This window comes from Heteronotia binoei, chromosome 21 (genome assembly GCF_032191835.1).
Source record: "Heteronotia binoei isolate CCM8104 ecotype False Entrance Well chromosome 21, APGP_CSIRO_Hbin_v1, whole genome shotgun sequence".
Taxonomy (NCBI): Eukaryota; Metazoa; Chordata; class Lepidosauria; order Squamata; family Gekkonidae; genus Heteronotia; species Heteronotia binoei.
Genome location: NC_083243.1, coordinates 97,092,412 through 97,112,751, shown reverse-complemented (window position 1 = coordinate 97,112,751; position 20,340 = coordinate 97,092,412).

Here is a 20,340-nt window from a genome sequence, read left to right as displayed (position 1 = left end):
CATTGGAGACAATGTGTGTAGTATTTTTCATCCTGAAGGCAATGTTGAAATACTAGCTGAAAAGATTGTGGACTTTACTAGCTGAAAAATGTTGCTGAACAATGCATCATACTAATCAGCAGAAATGTCTCCATTCTGACTGGATGTTAACATGGCACAGGAGGCTGGCCCACAAAAATATTAAGTCTATAGAGAGACTGTTGCAGGACTGCAAAGCTGAAGTGACTGAATGTGACCAAATGCAGGATCATTCTGATATCTGCCTTAAAGAAAAAGGGACAGCACCTAACTACAGCAAACAGCAGATAGTACACAAGAGGTCGTTGGAGAAAATCTACTCTGACTTGGTTGGTCTGATATGTCCTTCATTTGGGGGGAAACAAATACATTTTAACTTTTATGGATGCTAGAAGTCATTTTGCCTATGTGTTTTTGATCAGGTCTAAGGACCAAGTGCTGGAGAAATTTAAGAACGATCGTAAATGTAAGCACTGTGAAAAATAAGTTTAATAAGGCTCCAGAGGTACTGCTTACAGACAGTGGGACAGAGTATTGTAGCAAGGAGTTTCAAAGATTCTTGGAGGAGGAAGGAATAAGGCATGATACAACTGTACCTTACTCTCCTCAGCAAAATGGCACTTCTGAATGGGCTAATGGGAGCCTTCTATAAATGATGTGCTGCCTATTCCTGCAACCTGGTCTGCCAGAACCCTTCTGGGCAGAAGCAGTAAATACAGCAGTTTATTTGCAAAAATAAAGTTTACAGGCAAAACTCCTTTTGAACTGCGGTATGGAAATAAACCAGGCCTAAGGTATAGGGTTGTCAATCTCCAATTGGGACCAGGGGATCCACTGGTTTGGAGGACCTCCCCCTGTTTCAGAATAGCCAGAAAGTGGGGGGGGGGGAGGGAAATGTCTGCTGAGCACTCCATTATATTCTATGGAGACCAGTTCCCATAGGGTATAATGGAGAATCAATCCATGGGTATTGGGGACTATGTGGGGGCTGTTCTTTGAAGTAGAGGCACCAAATTTTCAGCATAGCACCTGGTGCCTCTCCGCAAAACACCCTCAAGTTTCAAAAAGATTGGACCAGGGAGTCCAATTCTATGACCCCCCCCCCACAAAGAAGATGCCTCTACCCATTATTTCCAAATTGAGTGAAGGCATTTAAAAGGTGTACAGTCCCTTTGGAGTTCAATTACACTTGTTACAACCTTGCTCCTGGCTCCACCCTCCAAAGTCCTCAGATATTTATTGAGTCGGACCTGGCAACCCTAGGTATTTGAAGGCATTTGGCTTTAAAGCATATGCCCATATGCCCAAGGAAAGTAGGGGAAAACTGGATCCTAGGGCTAAAGTGGGAAATCTACTCGGATATGCTCAAGGTGGAAAAGGATACAGAGTTATGAATCCCAAGACGTTTTTGGTTGAAGAATGCAATGCAGTGCATATTGATGAAAACAATGTACTTCAAGCTTCTAAGCCAAGAGAGTCCACAGTGCAACCCAGCCAAGAGGCTGATGATGGAGTTTCTGCTAGTGAAATGGGCAGACAGCAACCTGCCAGAAGTGCCAACCAACAAGTTGGGCAACAAGAGTCCCCACAATCAGAAAGGGAGGAAGAGCAAGCTTAGCCAGAGATAAAGTGACTAATGTGAGACAATCACAGAGAAGCAATAAAGGAAAACCACCACAAAGGTTTACCTTATGTGGAAATGTTCAACTAGAGATGGAAACCTCAAGCTGCAAAGAAATGATTGAGCAGCCTGCACGTGCTGTCAAGTTGTATGCCAACATCAGGATACCTCATATTGCAGCATCAAGAAGAATGCATGGTGAACATGGAACAAGCATTCCTTGGAGATTTTGAATGAGCTTGGAATGAGAAATGTGCTGCTACAAATCAAAGCTTTCAACAAAGACAAGCAGAACCCTGCCTTTTGTAAGACTGAAAGTTGGACAATATCAGTATATGCTGGCATGCATGGAAGGTCTGGTATGTTGCCAAAACAATGAGGATGCTCAAAAAATGAACAAAAAAAATTGAACAAAGAGGTGGAAGTAAAACAGCTTGGAGACTTGAACTACTACCCTGGAATACAAATTGAAGGGATTGAGAAAGACAAGTTAACTATGGCTGGAATGCTGTAAAGAGGCTGGCTGAATTTCTCATTAAAACAGTTGACCTGAAACTAAAGATTTCAGCTTGTGACAACCCAAGATTGGTTGGATACATGGATGCTGACTGAAATGAAGATAATACTGACTACAGCCTGATTTGCTGAACTAGCCAAAAGCAAACACTAGTACTTGCCAAGTCTACAACTGAAACTGAATATATATCTACTTCAAGTGCCTGCAGTGGACTTGAATGGATCATTTGTCTACTAAAGGACTTTGGTATGGATGTGTCTAAACTAATAACCTTTTCTGAACACAATCAAGCATGCATAGTCCTATCCAAGAATAAAAGCATCAAAGCCAGAAGCAAGCATATTGCTGTCAAGTACCATTCTGTGTGAAAGATGCAGCAACAAGGACTGATTGAACTCAAGTATTGTTCTTCAGAAGAGATGGTTGCTGACATCTTCACCAAGTCCCTTGCAAAGAGGAAGTTAGAGTACCTGCACAAGAAACTGAGCCTTCATGACTTCAGTATATGACACTTGAGAAGGGATGCTGGGATATGGAAGTGTCATTTTTTTCTGTAATGAAAGAGTTAACCTGTTTGTTTATGTATGCTAATTCTTAGCTAGAGTGTTTACAACCAATTAGATGTTTGGCATATTTTTCCCGCCAGAAAATGAGAGCTATTATTCATAATTAGTTGTTTGGGAACTGCTATTGTGGATCAATACACTGAGAATGCTAAATGTTGTTTGTCATATACACAAAAGGTAGGAGCTTTGAAGTAAACTTTCATAGAATCATAGAGTTGGAAGGGACCTCCAGGGTTATCTAGTCCAACCTCCTGCACAATACAGGAAACTCACAAATACCTTCCCCTAAATTCAAAGGATCTTCATTGCTGTCAGATAGCCATCTAGCCTCTGTTTAAAAACCTCCAAGAAAGGAGAGCCCACCACCTCCCAAGGAAGCCTGTTCCACTGAGGAATCGCTCTAATGGTCAGGGAGTTCTTCCTGATGTTGAGCCAGAAACTCTTTTGATTTAATTTCAACCCATTGATTCTGGTCCTACTTTCTGGGGCCACAGAAAATAATTCCACACCATCCTCTCTATGACAGCCCTTCAAGTACTTGAAGATGGTGATCATATCACCTCTCAGTCACCTCCTCTCCAGGCAAAACATGCCCAGCTCCTTCAACCTTTCTTCATAGAACTTTGTCTCCAGACCCCTCGCCATCTTCGTTGCCCTCCTCTGGACCTGTTCCAGCTTATCTATGTCCTTCTTAAAATGTGGTGCCCAAAACTGAACACAATACTCCAGGTGAGGTCTTACCAGAGCAAAGTAAAGCGATACCATCACTTCACGTGATCTGGACACTATACTTCTGTTGATACAGCCGAAAATTGCATTTGCCTTTTTAGCCACCATATCATACTGTTGACTAATGTTCCGCGTATGGTCCACTAAGACCCCTAGATCCTTTTTGCACATACTACTGCTAAGACAAGTGTCCCCCATCCTATCACTATGCATTGGATTTTTCCTACCTAAACGCAGAACTTTACAATTATCCCTATTAAAATTCATTTTATTGGTTGTAGCCCAGTTTTCCAGCCTGTCAAGGTCATGGATACAAGGCCTGTATCCTCTGTCTGTCTTCTACTGTATTTGCAACCCCTCCCAATTTATTATCATCTATAAATTTAATAAGCATTCCCTCTATTCCTTCATCCAAATAATTTATAAAGATGTTGAACAAAACAGGTCCCAGGATAGATCCTTGAGGCACTCCACTTGTCACTCCTCTCCAAAAGAATGAGGAACCATTCACAAGCATTCTTTGGGTGCGATCTGTCAACCAGTTACAGATCCACCTAAGGATAACAGGATCCAAACCACATTTTACCAACTTGTCAATGAGGATACTATGTGGAACCCAGGGCTTTTTTTGTAGAAAAAGCCCAGCAGGCACTCATTTGCATATTAGGCCACACCCCTTGATTTCACAATTGTTTCACACAGGGCTTTTTTGTAGAAAAAGCCTGTCAGGAACTCATTTGCATATTAGGCCATACATCCCAGACACCAAGCCAGCCAGAACTGCGTTCCTATGCATTCCTGCTAAAAAAAAAAAAAATGTCCTGGTGGAACCTTATCAAAAGCTTTACTGAAATCAAGATAAGAGATGTCTACAGCATTCCCCTGATCCAGCAAGGCAGTCACTTGCTCAAAAAAAAAAAAAGAGATCAGGTTAGTCTGACATGACTGGTTCTTGAGAAAACCATGCTGACTCTCAATAATCACAGCTATCCTTTCTAAATGTTCCAGGACTGACTGATGATTTGTTCTAAAACTTTTCCAGGTATAGATCTCAAGCTGACGGGTTGGTAGTTACTTGGATCCTCCTTTTTTCCCTTCTTGAAGATGGGGACATTTGCCTGCCTGCAATCTTCTGGCACCTCTCCTGTTCTCCAAGAATTCTCAAAAATAATAGCCAGAGGTTCAGAAATTACATTTGCAAGTTCTTTTAGAATCTTTGGATGTAGTTCATCTGGCCCTGAGGACTTAGTTTCATTTAAAGAAACTAGGTGTTTATGTACTACAAGGGGTAGAATTCTAGCAGGAGCTCCTTTGCATATTAGGCCACACACCCCTGATGTAGTCAATCCTCCAAGAGCTTACAAGAAAGAGCCTTGTAAGCTCTTGGAGGATTGGCTACATCAAGGGTGTGTGGCCTAATATGCAAATGAGCTCCTGCTAGAATCCCACTCCTGTGTACTACCCCTATGCGGATTCTAGGTTGGAACTCCATACCCTCATTTTATGTTCTGTTTTTGCCATACTGAGCACTGTCTCCTGAGGAAAAGTAGGAATTAAGCAGTGCCGCCCTCTCTTCATTACCTGTTACAATTTCACTTTCCTGCCCTTGCAATGGGCCTACCATATTCTTGCTCTTTTTTTTACTCTGAACATAAGAAAAGAACCCTTTTATGTTGTTTTAGCATCTTAGGCCAGTCTAAGCTCATACTGAGCTTTAGCTTTCCTAACTTTTTCTATTTCTCTCTCCTTTGTTCCCACACAGATATGAGTTTTAGCAAACAAGCAAGATGTAGAACGAGGAAATTAGTCAAGACTTTATTTTTAACTTTTCTTCATGCTATCTAGTAAACTATTCTTAAAAACTAAATACATGTGTACTGTGTTGCTTATTATTCTGCCAAGTATCTAACACTTTTCAACCAGCCTCTACAGCTGAAACTTTAACAGCAGATATTAGAAGGCAGAAAGAGTTATCTCCATATTTCTACACCTCAGACTGCTTCCAAAGGCACAAAAGCAGGGCAGGCCTGTTACTTATTTAATCATTTGACAGCTTTAGCCATGATTTGCTGCAGCATATTGGGCAGTTCTTTAATCCCGGAGATTGTGTTCCTATTATAAAACAATAACTTTAATATATAAAAGATCAATACAATTTACTACATTCACACACTAAATTATATTTAAATTATTCAAATCTGTTGAGTAAATTGAATTGATAATGTGTGTGTGTGTAGGAGAGGCTTTATTTTTAAACTGTTTGGTTTTTTAAAAACTTTTTTGAATTTTAAATTGCACCCCCCCAAAAAAAATTTATATTTATCCACTCATGAATTAAGGATTAGGACAAATTATCCTAAGAATACTCACTCACGTTGATTGACTAAACATTCTGATACCACCTGCAAAATAAATTGCATCTCCCGCTGTGGGGCTGCTAACATCTTAGACAGAAGACTGCCAGGTTCACACAGAGACAATTGCAACAAGAGGTCAAGCAGAGTTTTGTTTCATAGCCTTCCCCCCAAAAAATCATTCTGCCATTCAATAGTCAAGCATGCCCATATCATTTATGGATCCTCCTCACAACACAAGCTAGGCCTGTCATCTTTTTTTCTGGAGTGACCATCAGCCTTTAGTCAAACAGGCAGATTCAACAGATGTAGCTTTCCCAATGTTGTATTGTCATACCAAAGGACAGCTGCCCCTGTTGTATTTCTGTCCATTCTGCAGTAGCTGGAAACACAAATCCCCTGTCAGGAAAAAGGAACAAAGGTAACAACACAAATTCATTTAGTCAACAGAATTCATTGTTAAGCTTCTCCAAACTGCTGTTCTTGAAGAGATGCTAGAAGTTGCTGAGTTCCTATATTCTGGCATAGTTCTGTCTCCTCACTCTAGCAAGCACTGGATGAAACAGATATACAGGCCACCATATAAACAAATGAAAAGGTTCATGAATGAACTTTGATGAAGCACAGTATATATGTATGGCAGCTTCCACTTCTGAATAAAACTTTTCTTCATCCTCTTACTTTTGCATTTGATACATGAAAGAAGATATTGAAGACTCCCCCAGAAGACTGTAATGATTTTGAAGAAGCATGAGAGAAGTTGCCATGAAGAAGTGATTCTGAAATTTTTTGGAGTGGGGTCCGCTACTAAACATACTGTACTTTTGGGGATCCACTTTACTTTCCCCATCTACAACATAAAAGCTGAAGAAGCCCACATCAATTAACACTAGACAGCTTTATATTTTTCATTTGTTAGTTGTATTTATAAATATATACCATTACCAGCAACAAGCTGTACTTCATAGCTGTTTTGTACATGTAATGAAGGCACCTAGTTGCATCCCAAGGCACCCCTAGTTCACACTGTTCCTGTTTCCTGGTTTTGCAACCCACCTCAGCACAGTTTGAAAACCACAGCCTTAAGGCCATTTAGGTCCATCTTTAGGTTTTAATAGTGACTTCTTATTCATGTATGACATCATAATCTTATAAAAATACACTTATATCCCCACAGGATGAATAGCTTACTACCTTTGGTATTAAGAGTTGCAAGGAGGAAATAAGTTTCAGAGGATAGCCATGTTGGTCTGCAGTAGAATAGTTAGATTCAAGTCCACTACTGCCTTAGAAGCCAACAAATGTTTCATTGCATAAGCTTTTAAGAGACAAAGCTCTATTATTGAATGCTTTTTAAAATGAATATGGGCCATTCAACTTTTTCACCTCCTCCCTTGCCATTCAGTTTCTTGGGTAAAATTGCTTTCATACAAATATTTCTTTGCCCTTCCTTTTAAAAGTGCACACTGTCTCCCATTCATAAGAACATAAGAGAAGCCATGTTGGATCAGGCCAACTGGATCAGGCCAATGGCTCATCCAGTCCAACACTCTGTGTCACACAGTGGCCAAAAACCAAGTGCCATCAGGAGGCCCACCAACAGGGCCAAACTCCAGAAGCCTTTCCACAGTTGCCCTCCAACCTCCAAGAATACAGTGCATCACTGCTCCAGACAGAGTGTTCTATCTATACCCTGTGGCTAACAGCTAGTGCCACTGATGGACTTCACTGAGGACTCACCAGCCGTTAACTGTCAATCACTCCTCCTGAGAGTTCCAAGCACTCAGCCCTCCACCCTCAGATCATCTGACTCAGGCTCTATGAGTCCCCAGTTTTTCTATTAACCCTTCCATTACCGTCGCACATGCATAATTTTGTAAACCTCTATCATGTCACCCCTCAGTCATAGGGTCTCTAAGCTGGTTCCTGTTCCGGTTTTGGCTCAGCAAGGCGGGGGATTCGCAGCTCTTTACGAATTCCCCAAATTGAGCAGATTGAGGGGTGTCTGGACACTTAGATACCTGAAGGGAGCCCTGACAGCATGGGATATAATAATAATAATAATAATAATAATAATAATAATAATAATAAATTTTATTTATATCCCGCCCTCCCCGCCTAGGCGGCTCATTCCCATGGATTTTGTTGGCGGGCGAAGCCTGGTTCTTTGTCTATCCTGAAGCCTCACTGCGACAATCACCATTTTGCATGGCACTAGCTGTGTACACAGGTAACCAAATATTTCTTTCCAATCGTCTTTCTATTTCAACTAATGAACTATACCTTGCAAGTAAGTTTATTTGGGAATGCAACCTATCAGCTAAAGTCCTATTATAAAACCAAATTTGACTGTTCAAAAAAGGGGGAGGAGGCTAAAAGACCCCTCCCCCCACAAGAAAGTCTTCTAAAATTAAAAGAACAAGCTTATAACAACTGTCTTTATTTCAAGTAATTGGACTGAGTGTATAGTTGTGGACAGATCTGGTTGAAAATTAAATAAGCGATATTTGGACTACCAAAATACTAAAGCTTGATCAAAGGTGGAAGGTGACTTTATATGAGAAAAATTGGATTTCTGGATTTTTACTTTCTCAAATTTTTTATTATAGACTCATTATAATTACTACCTGTTCCAACAGGTAGGTGTACCATAATAACAAATCAAAAACAACGCAACTTAAAAATATCTCATATGTTACCATTCCACACCACTTAAATTATATATATATATATATATATATATATATATATATATATATATATATAATTTAAGTGGTGTGGAATATATATATTCCTTAACAGATTTTTAAAACTTAATACCACAAGCATTCAATATAACTTCTTATTTTCCTTCTTCTTCTACATCTTGATTATTCCTTCTACTCTCAAAAAAAAATCCATAAAGAATAAATTCTAACTATATATCTCAGTCCCTGGAGACCTTAAAATTTAAGGTCAAGAAGAAACTCTTCTTTCTTCACCTGGACTGAATTAAACAAGGAGGGATGTTACCCAGGTGCTCTCACCAGCTGACCCCACCCAGCCTTTAATTCTGAAAGAAAAATCAATAAATATAAATTATAAGTTTCTTCAGCTTTTCCCTTTTCTTGTTGCTTCAGTGTCTTTTAAATAGAGTCCATATTTTCTTCCAGATTGACATGAGCTTCCTCAGTACACGCACGGGTTGTCCTTGAAGGAACGAGAGGAGAGCATTCCTTTCTCTTATTAACTCTTGATGTAGGAGAGGAGGGAATTAATTTAGAGAGTAATATCTCACCTGAGGCTGCGTCATAAGCTGTAAACGAAGTGGAGCCTTTTTGGACACATAGTTTGCCTGATTGTAGCCATTTATATTTAATTTTTAAGTCCCGCAATTTGGCAGTTGTGTCCTTAAGGTCTCTTCTGATTCTTAAAAATTCAGGAGGAAGATCCGGAAAGACCTGAATCTTTAACCCTTAGTAGTCCAAGCCTCCTCTGTCCCTAGCCTCTGCAAAGACTCTTTGCCTCATTCTATAATCCTTGAACTGCACCACAATATCTCTGGTATAAGACGAATTGTCTTCACATACCTTGCCTACACGATATGCTTTCTGAATGAGTGGGAGAATTTTGACTTCCAGGTGGATTACTTCAGCAAGCCAATTTGCCATGAATATATATAAGTCCATTTCAGCTTCCACATCCGATTTAAAACCTCTAAATTTTAAGCACAGCTCCCGGCTACGAAAGTCCATTGTTAAAACTCGTTCCCTCGTCCATGCATCTGAAGTCATCTCTTGAGCTTTTTTTAACGCTTCTTGTGCGGTCTGGGTTGCCTGTTTACAAGAATTCTCTAATTCATCCAGACACTGACACATTGGTTGAAGCATAGAAGTTATGTCCTCTCGTATTTCTTGTCTTAATTTAGGCATAGCTTGAGACAATAAATTCACAGTTAGAGGGCTATCTTCAGTTTCTGGTTCCTCATCTCTCCCCAACCTTGCGTGGGAGGTGGACGACTGTTCCAAGAAATTATTTAAAGGCTGAAAGCTTTTTTCCTTCTGCTTGGTTTTTTCCCCCCCTTTCGGAGGCATCTTTCAAAAGTTCAAAAAATATAGTTAAAGGGGTGAAAAAAGATATAAGTTTGGAGACAGCTGGGAGAGTGTTAGGCAAAAGCTCCTGACCGGATATTGGTCAGAGCCACTCCCCTCGGATTTCTGGATTTTTAGCCAGGCACTTTGAACCTACTTTCTTTTTTCTATTATCATACTGATTATCTTTCTCTCTCTCGGCTTGACTTCGCGAATGAAGATTTAAGAAAGGTGCAGTAGTCCACGTCTGCTGCAGGCTTGCTGGTGGCTGACAAGACCAATGCGGGACAGGCAGGTCTGGCCACAGTGGCTGCAGGGAAAAGTCTGATTTGGGGTTGGTGCTGTAGCAGTACGATTCTTCCTCAATCTCCTTTTGTCCTCAAGACCAGCTATGCGTGCGTTCTCAAAGGAAGAGACAGCCTGGTGGATGGTGTGCCTCCATGCTTTGCGATCTGAGGCTAGGTCAGACCACTGGTGATGGTTGATGCAACAGGTACCAAGAGATTTCTTCAAGGAGTCCTTGTACCTCTTCTTTGGTGCCCCTCTATTTCGATGGCCGGTGGAAAGTTCGCCATACAGGGCAATCTTGGGAAGGCGGTGGTTTTCCATCCTGGAGATATGCCCTGCCCAGCGCAGCTGCGTCTTCAACAGCAATGCCTCGATGCTTGTAACCTCCGCCCGCTTGAGGACTTCAGTGTTGGTCACAAAGTCGCTCCAGTGGATGTTGAGGATGGTGCAAAGGCAGCGCCGATGAAAGCGCTCAAGGAGTCGCAGATGATGACAGTATAAAACCCACAATTTGGAGCCGTAGATGAGGGTTGTCATCACAACCGCTTTGTAAACATTGATCTTTGTGCCTTTTTTCAGATGCTTGTTGCTCCACACCCTTTTATGCAGTCGGCCAAATGCACGGTTTACCTTTGCCAGTCTATTGTCAATCTCCTTGTCGATCTTGGCGTCTGAGGAGATGATGCACCCCAGGTAGCTGAACTGCTGGACTGTCTTCAAAACTGATTCACCCACAGTGATGCAAGGAGGGTGATAATCTTCCTGGGGTGCAGGCTGGTGGAGAACTTCTGTCTTCTTCAGACTAACTTCTAGGCCGAGTAGCTTGGCAGCCTCTGCAAAGCAGGACGTCATACGCTGCAGAGCTGATACCGAGTGGGAGACAAGTGCAGCATCATCAGCAAACAGTAGCTCTCGGATAAGTTTTTCCATTGTCTTGGAATGGGCCTTTGGTCGCCTCAGATTGAACAGGCTGCCATCGGTGCGATAGCGGATGTAGACACCATCGTCATCACCTAAATCTACTGCGGCTCTTTGAAGCATCATGCTAAAGAAGATCGTAAAGAGAGTTGGCGCGAGAACACAGCCTTGCTTTACACCTGTGCCTATTGGGAAGGGCTCCGAGAGATTGTTGCAGTGTCTAACTTGGCCTTGCTGGTCTTCATGTAGCTGGATGACCATACTGAGGAACTTTGGGGGACATCCTAAACGTTCCAAGATTTGCCACAGGCCGTTCCTGCTAACGGTATCAAAAGCGTTGGTAAGGTCGACAAAAGTCACATATAGACCCTTGTTCTGTTCCCTGCATTTCTCTTGGAGCTGCCTGAGAACAAATACCATGTTGGTGGTGCTCCTGTTAACTCTGAAGCCACACTGGCTCTCTGGAAAGAGTTCTTCTGCAATGGTGGGCACCAATCTGTTCAGGAGTATTCTAGCAAGGATTTTGCCTGCGATGGAGAGCAGGGTTATCCCCCGGTAGTTGGAGCAGTCTGACTTTTCCCCTTTGTTCTTATGTAGAGTAATGATGATTGCATCACGAAAGTCCTGTGGTAGTTTGCCTTGTTCCCAGCAGGTGACAAGTACTTTGTGAAGTGTGCTATGTAGTACTATGCCCCCATGCTTCCAGATCTCTGTTGGGATTCCATCAACTTTCGCTGCCTTGCCACTTTTCAGTTATTTGATGGCTTTAACAGTCTCTTCTAGGGTGGGGATCTCATCCAACTCTGTTTTCACTGGTTGAAGTGGGGTGAGGTGGATTGCTGAATCTTGAACTACGTGATTGTCACTGAAGAGAACTTGAAAATACTCCGACCACCAGTTCAGTATGGATACCTTGTCTGTGAGGAGTACTTGGCCGTCTGCACTACGCAAGGGACTCTGAGCCTGATATGATGGACCATATACTGCCTTCAGGGCTTCATAGAACCCTCTTAAATCACCAGTGTCTGCACACAGCTGAGTTCTCTCTGCAAGCTTGGTCCACCACTTGTTGTGAATGTCTCGAAGCTTGCGCTGGAGGTTGCTACATACAGCGCGAAAGGTTGCTTTTTTCCCGGGACAGGAGGGCTGAGCAAGATGTGCTTGGTAGGCAGATCTCTTTTTCGCCAGTAATTCTTGGATCTCTTGATTGTTCTCGTCAAACCAGTCCTTGTTCTTCCTTGTAGAGAACCCGAGGACTTCTTCAGAGGTCAACAGGATGGTAGTTTTTAGGTGTTCCCAGAGTGCTTCTGGAGAAGGATCTGTGAGGCAATTGGGGTCCTCAATTCTTGTCTGGAGTTTTGCCTGGAAGGCAGCTCTAACTTCAGCTGACTGAAGGCTGCCAACCTGAAACTTCCTCCGGGGGATAGCGCCTCTCCTGGGTGTAGATTTAAAGTGAAGACGGAGATTGCAGCGTACAAGACGATGATCCGTATGACATTCTGCACTGGGAATTACTCGGGTGTGTAAGACATCTCGAAGGTCTCTCTGGCGCACCAAAATGTAGTCAATATGGTGCCAATGCTTGGACCGTGGGTGCATCCAGGTTGTCTTTAAACTGTTCTTCTGCTGGAAGATAGTGTTGGTAATGGTGAGCTGATGCTCCGTGCAGAATTCTAGCAGGAGGTGCCCGTTATCATTGCAGTTTCCAATGCCATGTTTGCCAAGTACTCCTTTCCAGGCTTCCGAGTCTTTACCTACTCTGGCATTGAAGTCGCCAAGAATGATTACCTTGTCCTCTGTAGGGGTCTTCCGTACGAGGTTGCGTAGATCAGCATAGAACTTGTTCTTTTCTGCAGAATCTGCTTGAAGGGTTGGGGCATACACACTGAAGAGTGTTGCATGCTGTTTTTTTGAAGAGGGAGGCGCATAGACATGATGCGATCTGAGTGTCCTGTTGGCAGGTTTTCAAGTTTAGAGGCAATGGAATTCCTGACCATGAAGCCAACACCAGAAAGGCGGCTCTCAGCCTTTGACTTACCCGACCAGTAGAGGGTATAGCCAGCACCGTGTTCTTGAAGACTACCTTCCTCAGGGAAACGGACCTCACTGAGAGCTGCTATGTCGATATTCAACCTGAGAAGTTTGTGGGCAACTAGAGCAGAGCGTCGTTCAGGGCGACCACTGTCTACTGTGTCAAGCATGATTCTGATGTTCCAACAGGCAAGCTTTAGTCTTTGCACACTTTGTGAGGCAGGTGCATGCCTTTTGTCTGGATGATGCTTCCGTCCTAGACCCTTGCCAGTCTGGCTTTCGCCCGGGTCATGGGACGGAGACAGTACTGGTCGCCGTGGTAGATGATCTCCGGCGGCATCTGGATCAAGGTGGCGTGGCGGTGCTGATGTTGTTAGACCTGTCGGCTGCATTCAACACGGTCAACCATCGGCTACTGACCCTTCGCCTCGCCGATGTAGGGGTTAGGGGGTCAGCCCTACAATGGCTCTCCTCCTTCCTCGAGGATTAGGGACAAAGGGTGGCAATCGGGGGCGAGTTGTCCCAGAGGCGCACACTAAATTGTGGGGTGCCTCAGGGAGCAGTTCTTTCACCAATGCTATTTAATATCTATATGCGCCCCCTTGCCCAGATTGGCAGGAGATATGGGCTTGGGTGCCATAAGTATGCGGATGACACCCAGCTCTATCTGCTAATGGACGGCTGGCCTAACTGCGTCCCAGGGAATTTGGACCTGGCATTGCAGGCCGTGGTAAGTTGGCTTGGGCTGAATGGCTGAAGCTGAAGACAGAGGTCCTTTGCATGGGTTGCAGCGCTCTGGGGAGGTAAATTCCTCTCCCGGTTTTTGACGGAGTGCCGCTGAAAGCAGCGCACCCGGTCAGGAACTTGGGAGTTTTACTGGAGCCTTCACTATCAACGGAGGCCCAGATAGCAGCCACTGCCAAGTCGGCGTTCTTTCATCTGAGGCAGGCAAGGCAGTTGGCTCCCTTCCTAGAGCGTCAGGATCTGGCAACAGTGATTCATGCAACGGTCACCTCGAGACTGGACTACTGAAATGCCCTCTACATGGGGCTGCCTTTGTACTGAACCTGGAAACTGCAGTTGGTTCAGAACGCGGCAGCTAGGTTGCTGTTGGGGCTCCCAAAGTGGGAGCACATACGGCCGGGGCTGCGCGAACTGTGCTGGCTTCCAGTTGTATACCGGATTTGCTACAAAGTGCTGGTTATTACCTTTAAAGCGCTATATGGTCGAGGACCTGCCTACCTTAGGGACCGTCTCTCCCCATATGAACCCCAGAGAGCACTGAGGTCAGCTGGGAAAAAACCTGCTGACTATTCCTGGGCCGAAAGAGGTGAAGCAACAAAGCACCCGTGGCCGGGCTTTTTCTACTATGGCTCCACGTCTATGGAACCAACTTCCAGAGGAAACGCGGGCCCTGCGGGATCTTGAACAGTTCCGCAGGGCCTGCAAGACTATCCTCTTTCGATTGGCCTTCACCGACCAAGAGGGTAACTGCTAAAGAATTCGCCTTTGTAAATAGCACCAGCATATTTTTATCAATTTTAGAATTTTAATAGATTTTAATTAAATTGTTAATGTAATTTTTGTGTAATTATTTGTATAACTAATATATGGAATTTTGTTGTTAGCCGCCCTGAGCCTGCTCGGGCGGGGAGGGCGGGATATAAATAAAAATTGTTGTTGTTGTTTTTCTTTGTTATTTTTCGACCGCAAGTAAGGATGCCCGTTGACCGCGGCTAGCCAACTGGGGGGGGGAGGAGACGAGCTTTGTTTAGGCCACCTTTTCTAGGCCCCTCTCCATACGGAGCAAGCAGTGCTGTCCCTAAATAAGGCTGCTTGGTCGTTCAGGGTGCTGCCGAAAAATGCTTTCGTCTCCGGGTCAGCATCAGGCGACCAATACCCTGAACCGCCTACATGCAGGATCGGGACTGAGGCTTCCAGTGGCATCTTCCACCTGCTGTTTCGCCCCTTGCCCATCGCTGCAGGACTTGGTATGTTGTGGGTTGTGGATGTGGATACCCTTCAGGCCTGCACAGAGGAATTTTTAGGTGAAGCGCAGTGTGCGCAGTACTGGCTCCACCCTTTCACCATGGGGTCATCTGCCATGGCCCAGTAAGCCGGGACGCCGGCAGTGAGTCCTCCAGGTGGTAGATGTTACATTAACGAGCTCTGTCTGCACGGGCTTGATGTTAGAGTTTTCCTTCTCTTGGCTGGTGAGGTTGGTGAGCCCAGCCTGCCCATCCGGACATTCGGTCGCAGCATGACGTGGCAAACTCTGTGAAAACGGGGGGGGGGGGGGGGGGACCAGCGAGAAGGTGTTGCCACAGATGCAGTAATGTAGGAGAGGCCATTGCAGTGACCATCTGCCAGGCATAGCCAGACAGTGACCACGCAGCGTTCACTACACCGGGAAAGGAGAGGCGATGTATTGCGCATTCACTTTCTCGGGGGGGGGCAGGACACCCGGAGGGAGCCCACCCCCCACCCCATTGTACTGATTATAACTGCAAGGAAAATGAGTCACCAAACAGAGATGAATAATTCAAGAGATTTTATGGCTATGATTCTTTTCATAAGGCAAGGAAATGGTCTTTTAGCAGAATTGGTTAAGAAACAAATAGGAAAACACCTGGAAAAATGTGAAAATATGAAAAATATACAAGACCAGTGTTACCAAAAAGCACAAAATCTGCCTCAGAAGTGGGAAAAAGTGGAAAGACAATGGCTTGAGATGGTATTGCCTGATCTTAAAATGGATGCAGAAAATGTACTTATGCAAGAGAAAAGGATCCTACAGTTCAGTGAGACAAAGGAAGGGGGAATAACTTCAACCCAGCTCCAAAGCTTTTTGTAAAAATGTTTAGCAATTTAGGGGGAAAATCGTTTGATGCAATCTATAGTCTCAAGACAAGCCTAAAAAGGATTAGATCTTGGAAATCTTGTAAGAAGAAGAAATTATAAACTTTTACTATACAGTGGGTTGATACTATGGATCCAACGTAATGTCTTGAAATGGATATTCTGATTTTTGAATTAGGGGGTTTACATTTTTATATGAATTAAAAGGAGACACTATAAGATTATTTTTTAATGGGCATAATATTTTGGGATTCAATTTTAAAACTCTATTGTTGTTTTTGAGGGATTCTTCAAATCTAAAGCAGGACTATTTAATATTTTATGTTTTTAAATTGAGTGGGTAGCTTGTTTTGGCTTGCTGTGATTTTTTGCAAATCTCAAAAGACACAGATAAACACACACACTCAGCCTAATCCACCTCATTGGTTTGCTGAGCCTCAACCAACCGAAGGAAGAGAGGCTTGGCTCAGCAGCTTTGCTATGAAATTGAAAGAGCCTGGCAAAGCCAGCTCTCCTTCCCCCACTTTCTCCCCAAGGGAGGAGCTTTGCTCTGTAGCTCCTGTGTGATTGAGGAAGCCTGAAAAAGCAAGCAGTGATGCAGAAGGAAGCAAGAGAGGGAGAAGGAAGCATATGACAGTGAGTTGCTTTTGGGCCGGATGGGGGCCTAATTTGGCCCCTGGGCCGCATGTTTGACACCCCTTTTCTGCACTTTTTCCAATGCTATATCTTTGTTGTGGTGTGATGACCAGAACTATACACAGTATTCCAAATGAGGCTGCACTATCAATTTATACAGGGGCACTATGATACTGGCTAATTTGTTTTTAATTCCCTTCCTAATAATTCCTAGCAAAGCACTTGCCATTTTTATTGCCATCACACACTGGGTCAACATTTTCAGTGAATTATCTACCATAACTCCAAGATTTCTCTCCTAGTCAGTCTCTGCCAGTTCAGACCCCATCAACATGTATTTATAGTTAGGATTTTTGGCTTCAATATTGCTGATTAAACAATTTTATTTGGTAATATATGGTAATTATATCCAATACTAATAACATATTAATAAACACTTACTACCTTCCCCATACATTACACTTTCCCCTCCTCCCCTCCCCCCAAATCTTGACTTCCGCTGGTGCCAATTGCCTAAAATTCTAATATCAAAAAGTATCTTTAACTTTAAAAGAATATTAATTTAAAAAAGAATATATATATATATATATATATATATATATATATATATATATATATATATATATATATATATATATATATATATATATATATATATATATATATATCATTTTGCAGAGAAATAAAAACACACATTTCTTATACTTTATAAAGTCCCACCCAGTTATTATAGTTCATCTTCTTTCTTCTTCTAAAAACCTAAGTGGTATTCTCAAAAATCACCCAATGTCCTTTTACTTTTCATTCTTTTTCTATATATCTTCTGAATTTATCCCAATCCATTTTAAATCCCTCTAAATCATAGTCTTGCAAGATTCTTGTAAGTTTATCCATTTCACTCCATGTCATAATGTTTACAATCCAGTCCCATTTTTCTGGTATTTTATCTTGCTTCCATAACTGCGCATATAATGTCCTAGCAGCTGAAAGCAAGTACCAAATTACAGTTCTATCTTCTTTTGGAAATTTCTCCATTTGTAATTCCAATAGGAAAGTCTCTAGAGTTCTCTTAAATTCATATCCCAAGATTCTAGAAATTTCTTGTTGAATCATTTGCCAAAACGCTTTTGCTCTTTCACAAGTCCACCAAATATGGTAGAAAGAAGCTTCATGCTTTTTACATTTCCAACATCTATCTGGCATCTTATTGTTCATTTTTGCTAACTTTTTAGGAGTCATATACCACCTGTACATCATTTTATAACAGTTTTCTTTGATACTATAACATGTCGAAATTTTCATAGAGTTCTTCCACAAGTATTCCCATGTTTCCATCTGTATTTCTTTATTAACATTAATTGCCCATTTTATCATTTGAGATTTTACTACTTCATCTTCACTAGACCATTTCAGTAATCGTTTATATAGTTTTGAAATCAACTTTTCATTATCTCCAAGCAGAACATTTTCTAGTTCAGTTTGCACTTTCCTTATTCCTTCATTTTTAATATAATTTTCCACCAAGCTCTTTATTTGTTGCATTTGGAACCAGTCATACTTATTATTCAATTCTTCAGCTGTTTTCAACTCTATCTTGCCACCTTGTATTTTTAATAATTGATTATATGACAACCATCTTGCTTCACCCGTCTCCGCTGATATTTTAATTACTTCTGCTGGCACTATCCACAACGGCTTCCTTCCATCTCCATATTTTCTAAATTTCATCCATGTATTCAACAAATTACTTCCTATATAGTGATGAGAGAAAAAAAAATCCATCTTTTTCTTCCCATTGTACATATAAGCATGCCAACCAAATATATTTCCATGACCTTCCAATGTTAAAAGTTTTCTATTCAACAACATCACCCTTTTATCCATACTAGACATACTGTTCATGGTATAACTTTAAATCTGGTAGTTGAAATCCTTTTTTTTCTTTTGCATCTGTTAAAATTTTTCATTTTAATTCTTGGTTTCTTCCACACCCATACAAACTCTGATTTTTTTTTTTTTTTGCCATTTATTGAATTGTTTACTGTCTTTCACTATCAGAATAGTTTGGAACAAATACATGATTCTTGGTAAGATATTCATTTTTATTGCAGCTATTCTTCCTAGCAATGACAAGTTACGTTTATTCCATTTTACCATATCTTCATTCATTTTATGCCATAGGTGTTCATAGTTGTTTTCATATAAATCAATATTTTTCATTGTAATCTCATTGTAATCTCCATACCCAGATATTTTACTTTAGAGGTAAACTTCACATCCCGTCAGCTCCTGCAATTTTTTTTGTTTATTCACTTGCATATTTTTGCATAAAAAATTTGATTTCTCTTTATTGATGTAAAATCCTGCCATTTCTCCATAGTCTTGTATCTTACCTAGTAATAATGGTGTTACTTGTATAGGATTTTCATTTATAAACATTACATCATCTGCAAATGCTCTGTATTTATAAGTAAAGCCTTTTAGTTTCAAACCTTCTATTTCTTTATCTTCTTGAATTTGCATCCACAAAACTTCAAGAGTCATTATAAACAACAATGGAGAAAGAGGGCAACCTTGTCTTGTTCCCTTACTAATTTTCATATCCTCTGTAAGATCCGCATTTATGCAAAGTTTTGCATACTGTTCAGTATATATTGCTTTCACCATTCTTATAAAGTTTTCCCCCGATTTGATTTTTTTCCATCACTGCAAACATAAAGTCCCAGTTTAAATTATCAAAAGCTTTCTCTGCATCCACAAAAAATAAAGCAACTTCTTTTTCTGGATGTCTTTCATAATATTCTACAATATTTACAACAGTCCTTAAATTGTCCCTAATTTGTCTTTTGGGAAGAAATCCTGCTTGTTCCTCAATAAAGTTCATCAAATATTGTTTAAATCGTTCTGCTAAGATTCTTGTATATATTTTGTAATCATTATTTAACAATGAAATTGGTCTAGTTTTTTCATTTGTGACATCTCTGTCCTCTTTTGGAATCAGCAAAATTACTGCTCCCTTCCATGTATTTGGTATTTCCCCCTGCAGTCTTATAATATTCATCAGTTTTTGAAGCTTCGGTGTTAACTCCTCTTTAAGGGTTTTAAGAAATTTTGCTGTATATCCATCTGGACCAGGTGCTTTTTCCATTTTCATTGAATTAATTGCTGCTTCAATTTTGGGCTTCAATATTGAACCTCTGATGAGGAATTTTATCAAAGGCTTTCTGGAAGGCTAGGTAAACAACATCTATTGGGTCACCCTTGTCCACATGTTCGTTCACCCCCTCAAAGAACTCTAACAAGTTAGTGAGACAAGATCTTCCCTTACAAAATCCATCCATCTTCCTCATTAGCTTTTGTTCATCATCTTGCCTACTATTTTTAATAACATATTCCACCAATTTAAGTGGTATCGACATCAGATTTACTGGCCTGTAGTATCCTGGATTTCCTCTGGAACTTTTTTTGAAGATAGGGATTACATTAGCTACCTTCCAGTCCTCAGGAATGGAGGCAGGTTTTAATGTTCAGTTGCATATTTTTGTCAGAAGATCCACAAGTTCACATTCGAGTTCTTTCAGAACTCTTGAATGTATGTCATCTGGGTCTGGTGATTTGTCAATTTTTAGCTTGTCCATCATTTGTAGAACTTCCTCTCTCATCACCTCAGTCTGACTCAGGTCTTTCAACACCCCTCCTGAAATTGGTGGTTCAGGAGTAGGCAAGCGCCTCT